Source organism: Vicugna pacos, chromosome 12, assembly GCF_048564905.1.
Source record: "Vicugna pacos chromosome 12, VicPac4, whole genome shotgun sequence".
Taxonomy (NCBI): Eukaryota; Metazoa; Chordata; class Mammalia; order Artiodactyla; family Camelidae; genus Vicugna; species Vicugna pacos.
Genome location: NC_132998.1, coordinates 10,513,279 through 10,521,112, shown reverse-complemented (window position 1 = coordinate 10,521,112; position 7,834 = coordinate 10,513,279). Strand labels below are relative to the sequence as shown.

At 46.3% G+C, this 7,834-nt stretch overlaps 1 pseudogene; it reads left to right on the top strand.

Annotated features, from left to right (window-relative positions):
* The first annotated feature begins 215 nt into the window (after positions 1–215).
* Positions 216–813, top strand: LOC116282605 (ADP-ribosylation factor-like protein 2-binding protein pseudogene; annotated as a pseudogene).
* Positions 814–7,834: the final 7,021 nt, after the last annotated feature.

Genomic DNA, 7,834 nt, shown 5'->3' with positions numbered 1-7,834 from the left:
TCTGGATAGTAGTTTGATGAGGTAAATCATAATTGCAAAGTGGCCTTGCAATTCCACATCTGAAAAGTCATCCTAAAGAATGAACAGGACAAGTGTTCAGAGATATGTGTTGACTGCAGCAGTGCTTATTAGACTGGAGAAAAACAGAAATAACATTTGCATCAAAACGCTATGCTACATCCATATAACGGAATATTGTGTAGTCGTTAAGAATGATGCGCTCAGCCATGGTGACGGGAGGCAGGGTGCGGCTCCTGGAGGTCAATAGTGGGAGCCCGATGCAGAGTGACAGACTCCACTGGGCCCCAGGCAGCAGGATGGATGCTGCAGAAGTGACGGAAGTCTCCGAGGAGATCTTCGCGCTGTCTGCTGCGGAAGCTGAGTTTGATGTTGTGGTTGGATCTCTGGAGGACATTATCATGGATGCCGAGTTCCAAGAACTGCAGAGAAATTTCATGGACAAATACTACCAGGAGTTTGAAGACTCAGAAGAGAATAAACTCACCTACACGGTAATTTTTAATGAATACCTTTCACTGAGAGAAAAGTATATTGAAGAACAGATACTGGAGCAGATACCTGCATTCAACATGGCAGCTTTCACGACAATGTTAAAGCATCATCAAGATGAAGTGACTCATGACATATTCAATGTGCTGCTCACATTTACGGACTTCCTGGCCTTTAAAGAGATGTTTCTAGAGTATTGAGCAGAAAACAAAAGGCTGAGGACTGGACTTCAGCAGTGGTTTAGTGGTGACTTCCTTGTGCAAATCACCTGTACCAGCTTCCCAGAACAATCTGGGACACTAGCTCCCACGTCCAGGCAAGGGAAGCCCTCTGATGTCATGGGCCTCGTAGTTGGGAAGAGGCTTCTGCTCCTGATGACGAGAAAATACACCTTGGGAAGACTGGCTCTGTCGTGCAGCTTTTTATTAGTGTTAAGCATTGATGGGTCAAAAAGATAACTTACTTGACCCTCCCAGGATTTCTGCTTTTTTCTGAAACACCTTCTTCTATTCAATAATCCCTGCCAAAGTAGACACCTCTTCAAGGTGCTTCTGAGAGTCTGGCTGCTCTGGGGCAAGACTGTGTCAAGAATTCCACCTAGAAGGCCCCTACCCCAGCATCTATGTTCTGTGTGATGGAATAACACCCTCACAAGCCCTCCCTCTCCCAAATGCCACAGGCGGCTTAGCCTGAATCTTCTGTGCGCGCACAGCTCCTTCTCCTGGGCAAGCACTTCGGTCCTTCAAACACAGCGGCCGACCCATGTGGAGTTTTTTACGATTCGGGGAGCACTTACCTAGGGTGTTAAAATAGCTGCTTCTGTCTTCAGATTTCTGAAACTCCTACTTACTGTGCACCATTATGGGAAAGTTAGAACTAGTCTTGTCTGTGGGAATAGACGAGAAAAGATGTCCTTAACCCAAAAGCTACGTGTGAAAATCAACTCCTCGTCTTGGGTTTGCAGGTCTTTTATCACTGTCTTCTACTCCTGACTCTAGTCTTTTGAAAGAAGCCTCTTTCTTTTTTAGTATCATTTTTGAAAAAAAAATTTGTAAATGAATACTCTAATGCATCTAGTAGATTTAATCTTAGAATTTCTATGATTAACCACTTTAAAATCTAAGTATTAAAGGGCTGTAATTTTTAGTTGTTAGTGCTATGGTGGCAAAAATACTTCACTGAAGTTACTATTTTACTGGGCACAGTGAATATATGCTATATATACTATAAGAAGACTAAAAGGTACCCTTTTCTTATGGCATATTAAGTGTATTTGTGCAAGTTTGCTTAAAATCCTTTCTGGATAAATTAGTTGGTTATTTCTGGACTGGAGTGGGGGTAAGTTTGGTTAATATGTGATTCTTCAAGCTCTGTACTTCCAACTCTATTCTTCGTCCTGTCAAAATGGTGCCGCACTGCTCTACCTCAGCCTGAGGACGGAGGGGGAGCAGAGAGGTTTGGTAATGATGATCTTGTCTGGCTCTGGTTTAGGAAAATGTTTGGTAGAACATTACAGACCAAAAAACATGAATATCACACCTGTAGATAGAAGAAAAAAATAATATTTTAATTCCCAATGTGTGCGTTTGCTTTTTTTCATGTAAAAATTAAAATCTGCACTGTAAAGAAAATAATGATCTCCATCTATATTTGTTGTACGGAAAGACGTTATTTGGTAAATTTCTTCCCAGCTAAACTAAACTCTGTGAGAGCGGAGGCTAAACGTGCTCTCCACTCTATTCCTGGGCCTGGTACCATGTCTGGAAAACTAATCACTCAGTCCAGTTGTTGAATGACTGAATAGGTCAATCACACAACAGATAATGCAGCAACCTGTGTTAATGAAAGTTGCTTTAAATCTTAGGAAGTTCTCTTTGGCATCAAAGGGAAACACACATCATTATCAAGATACTTCCCCTAGTCAGTCTCCCTGACTCTTCCACTGGAGATGAGAACGTTCCAAAGCTGAAGGTGGGCCCACCCATGTCAGAACCCTAAAGAAACCTCTCTTACTAATACAGGAGCTTCAGGTTTGGTTTCTGGCTCCTCAAGACTCCAGAGAGCTGTTAGCAGCACATGCCAGAGATGGGGCAAGGGAGGGCAAACAGGAGGCCGAGAGCAAGTCAGCCGGCCCCGGCCGGCAGCACAGCACGGAGGTCACGAGTGCAGACTTCGGATCTGAGGCCCAGATCTGCCGCTTCCATGGCTAACGCAGGCATGTTCCTCTGCCTCTCTAACCTCCACTTCCTCATCAGGAAAGTGAGGATAATTACCACCTGCCTCCCGTGGTAGTTATAAGGATTACATGAAACAACAGGTACAAAGTGCCCAGCGTATGACTCGCACCAGTAAGTACAGAACAAAAGTTAATTGTTTAATCATGTTGTTTTTGTTAGTATGTCAGTACAGCAGCTGCATTTCAGAGTCCACCCTGTCCTCTTCAGGTGCGCCACTAGCTCACTGAAAGTCGCAGTGCCTCGTATGTGCCCAGCAAGGAGAGGCACAGAGAAGAAGGCGGCACATTTGTCCCTCCAGGGAATTTCCATTCTCATGCAGAGTGCAGGTGCTGAAACGAGTGCTAAAAACAGGACAAGTGATGAAAAGGGGTTAACAGGGTCCTACGGGAGCCGAAACAGATATTCAGTGCCATGAGGCAGTCCGGGAGAGCCTTCAGGGGGCAGTGCCTGAGTGATCTATGATGAGAAGTAAGGCCTAGCCAAGTAATTGAAGGTGAAATGAGCATTCCTGGCAAGGGGGACAGATTATCAGAGGCACAGAGGCCTGAAGCAGTAGGCTTGCAATGGAACTGCCCGCACCCCACAGACCATCTGCGCAGGTCTTGAAAGTCCTTGCCTGGTTTGTTTCCTATGTCTTTGCCCAAAATTAAAGGGTATTTCAAAATCAAATGAACTTCTAAAAATATATGCTTTCCTGAAATTCAGAATGATCTCTGTCCGGCTCAGCAACTACCAATATGACTCTAGCCAAGCAGCCTTTCCCAAGGAGAGGGCTGAACGAGATGGCCTCTCGCCTAGGCACAGGGTTTCTTAATGGCAGCTCTACTGATATTTAGGTTGGATAATTCTCTGTTGTGGGACCTGTCCTGTGCATTTTAGGATGTCTAGTAGCCACCAGGCCTCTACCCGCTAGATGCCAGCAGCATCTCCTCCAGTTGTGACAGCCAACAATGTTATCAGACATTGCCAAATGTTCTAGGGGGACAAGGGGAGGGATGAGATTGCCCCCATTGAGAATCACTGCTTTATTGACACCTAGAACCCTCCTTTCCTGCCACCCGTCTTCTCCAGGAGTTGATAAAGCTGCCACTATTTAGTGATGCCACCATGGATTCCAAGGGTACAGATTGCTCCCACCATAACTTCATCAGTGGTTTCCTAGGAGAACCAACTAGCCTTCAGCGTTCAACCTGGGCTGGGCTGGAAGTGTTGGTGGAGATGAGTTTAACTTTAGCCACAGCAGAGATGTGCATTTGTGCAGTTTGCAGGCCAGAACTGCAAGGAGGGATGGAGATAAAATATGTGAAGAAGTATTTTCAGAACCCAAATGAGTTTTTCTCCATCATCCAGAGATTGTCGAAAGGTGTCCACATTTCTGGTCTTGGCAACAGAGTATGTACCTGGGCTAAGGTGCTAAGAAGGCAGAGGGAAGGGGCAGTCCAAATCCCAAAAGATGAGATCTCTAGTGATTGGCTAACAGAAACCCCACCCAGCTCAAAGTCAAAACAGGAAGAGTCCTATAGAGTTTTACCTACAAAGTACCCACATTTTATATGCAAACTTGATCATCAGAAATCAAGTCTGGATTATCCACAGGCAGATTTTTCTGGGAAACAATCCCCTGATTTCCTTAGCTGAGCCTTTTTTTGCAGCTGTTGATACTTTCTCTGGCGTGTAGCCTACATCCCAGGAGGAGACAGAAGGAAATCACCTGAAATCTAAAAACACATCTTGGTCTCTTTAATATCAAGGGGTGAGTCAACAGTCTCTGAGAACAGGAAGGTGCTGTTTTGAGCATTCTTTCCAATTGAGACATAAGGGGAACAGGCAGAGAGGAATGGATGGGGACAGGAGTGTGGTGGGGGGATAGAAGTAAGTCCTCTGTGTCATCACAGGAGGATGTACCACTCCACACCCAGGACAAGAGACGTCGAGCAAAGCAGAGCAAGCAAAAGAAATATTTGACCATTGATTCATGGCCCCACATCTCAGTTTAGGGTTCAGGCGCACAAGTCTGTATTATTCAACAAGCTCTATGTGCTCCCCTATGGGCAGAAAAAGAAAATGCCTTAGAGAATAGGAAAAGAATGGACAACACAGCACCAACTGGCTGTCTACTCGAAAAATAAAAAGTCAAGTGCAAGCAAGTCCAAGCCCAGCAACTTAAAAGCGCTCAAAAACCAACAGAGAACTCCGCAAAAAAGTTATGTAATTGCTGAGGGGGCAGGAAGCGGGGGAGCAGGCAGGATGGGGTGAACTTCCCTAGAAGTGCTGTCAGTCTGGATTAGAAGAAGTTAGGGCCGGGCTGAGAATATCCAGCCAAGCGTGGGATTAACTCCTTAAGCTCAGGTCCTGGCCCCAAGCTTACCTGCCTGGCCGTTCCTGCGCAACCACACAGCGGAGAAATAGCCCTCTCCATGGTGCCCTTCCTCCTGAGCCAGGCTACCCTCTCCTCTGAGAAGCTGCATGAGCCAAGACATGGAAGCAACCTAAATGCCAATCAACAGATGATTGGATAAAGAAGTGGCGGTATAGATACACAATGGAATACGACTCAGCCATAAAAAAATAATGCCATTTGCAGCAAAATAGATGGACCTGGAGATTGTCATACTAAGTGAAGTAAGTCAGACAGAGAAAGACAAATACCATATGATATCACTTATATGTGGGATCTAAAAAATGAGACAAATGAACTTATTTACGAAACTGAAATAGACTCACAAACATAGAAAACAAACTGGTTACCAGAGGGGGAAGTGGGGTGAGGGGGATAAACTGGGAGTTCAGGATTTGCAGAAACTAACTACTACATATAAAATAAACAGCAAGTTCCTACTGTACAGCACAGGGAACTATATTCAATATCTTGTAATAGCCTATAATGAAAAAGAATATGAAAAGGAATATATATGTATAACTGAATCACTATGCTGTACACCAGAAATTAACACAGCATTGTAAACCAATTATACTTCAATAATATATATTTTTTAAAGGATCTGTATGGATTCCCCCCTGCCTCTAGGTAGTGGGGTGTGGTGAGGTGGTGGTCTCCCCGACAAATAAAGGCCTTCAGGTATAAGCCAGAGGCCAGAGAGTAGCAGCAAACGCAAGCATCCACTGTCTGAATATGAGCCTTGAGACCCCTGGACAGTATCCCAAAGAAGACTGAGCCTGTTCTGGGCCCTTGGAGGAGAGATTTTGGAAAACCTGGACCAGGCTCTATAGCCTGGCTCGCTGCCTTCCCCTCCCTGATTCTGAATGCCGGGCTTCCTGGGAGCCCATCTGGGCCCTCTCTCATCAACTCCCATGGCTTAGAAACCACCCTAACTGACCTTACGCTGATGCTGTCCAAATGTGAGTCCCCAGCCCTGGCAGACCTCCCTCTGAATCCACACTCACATCTCCAAGTGTAACATGGATAGCTCCCCTCGGCTGTCTCGTGAGCAACTCAAAATCATCTAAAGCAGAGCTCCCGAAGTTCCTCCACAGACCCATCCCACCCCCCACCTCAGTAGATGGCATCACCAGCCCCCCAATAGCTCAGGCTAGAAAACTGGGCATCGTGGTTGAAACTCCCCTCTCCTTTACCCCCACATCTCATCCATTCACAGGTCCTGTCATTTCTCCAGCTCAGCCCCCAGTTTCTTCTCTTCATATTCTTATCACAACTTTAAGTTATTTGTTTGTCTGTTTACTTCTTCATTGGTGTTGGGCTTTCTATGAACACGAGAAATAATACTCACTCACCAGTGCATCTCCAACATTTAGCCCAGCGCAGGAGAGTAAACACTTAATGAACAACAACTGAATGAAGGAAGGAAAGAATTCATTATTAATGATTTCATCCAGGGCGAAGCATCTGTCTCGTTACTGGCCTGACACATTCCCAGAGGGCCAGCCCTCTGAGCTGCGGCAGGCACCGAGTCTCCTCACCTGTCTCTCTTCCTTTTTCACAGTGGGATACCAACCAGAAGACGTACCTTCCTGCCCCAAAATGAAGCAGCAACTGCTAAGTCCCACCTCCTTCAAAGAGCCTTCCTGGGAGATCAGAGTAGGACCACCACAGTATTGCTCGACCAAGCCTGGATGTGGGATTTCCATACAAATCTCTTCAAGCCCCAGTAGCTGGTTTTCTTTGTTTATTTAACTGTCATTTCCCTTCTCTGAAATAAATTCAGCTTTGGCCTAAGATGAAAATACTGCCTCCCTGGCCTGGCCTGGCCTGGCCAACCCTTCTTCATCATGTCTGTGTTTCCTGGATACGCAGGCAGCCCACCATGCCTGGAGGGCGCGGCTGCAGCCTCAGAGACAGTGTGGGTAAGCAGAGGAGCTCCAGGCCTGGGATCCTCAGATGTGCTCGTGGCTCAGACCCTCAGATGCTCTACAGCCCTAGGCAGGCCACTCCACCTCTCTGAGCTCAGTCTTCTCATTGGCAGATGAAGTTCTTGGCTTCCTGTGCCTGAGTCCCTTCCAGCCATGACCTTCTGGACAGCACTCCCAAGGCCAACTAACACTCGGGTGTCCTGGTGCAGGGCAGATGCTGGGAGCTTCCATGGCTGCCACACACACCCGGGGGCCCAGACTGCATGCAGACAGTGCTCAGGAGCAGGATGTTTCCTGAAGGATGTTAATCATTGTCGACATGGGGAGGCCAGGAGGGTACAGCTCAGTGGCAGAGCGCTGGCTTAGCATGCATAAGGTCCTGGGTTCAATCCCCAGTACCTCTGTTTAAAAGTAAATAAACAAACAAACCTAATTACCTCCCCCCTCAAAAAAATAATTGTTGACCAGAAACAGGGAGCCTCTGTGGAAAATGTTAGGTTACATACAGATAGCTAACAGGTAATCTTTCCTACAAGGCTTCTCAGAACCTCTAATATGTTCTCTACAGAGGGAAGATTCAATGAACACGGAACCCCTTTTTGCAGAGTTCCCTAGCAGACCGGGACTTGTGGGTCTGACTTTGAGACAGGTGACTATTGAGAAATCCCTGCAGCTCTAGGTTTCCGTCAGTTCACACTTTCCCAGGAAAACCTTGATGAGGGAAGAGGGGACCAGCACCAGGGCAAGAAATCCTCTGT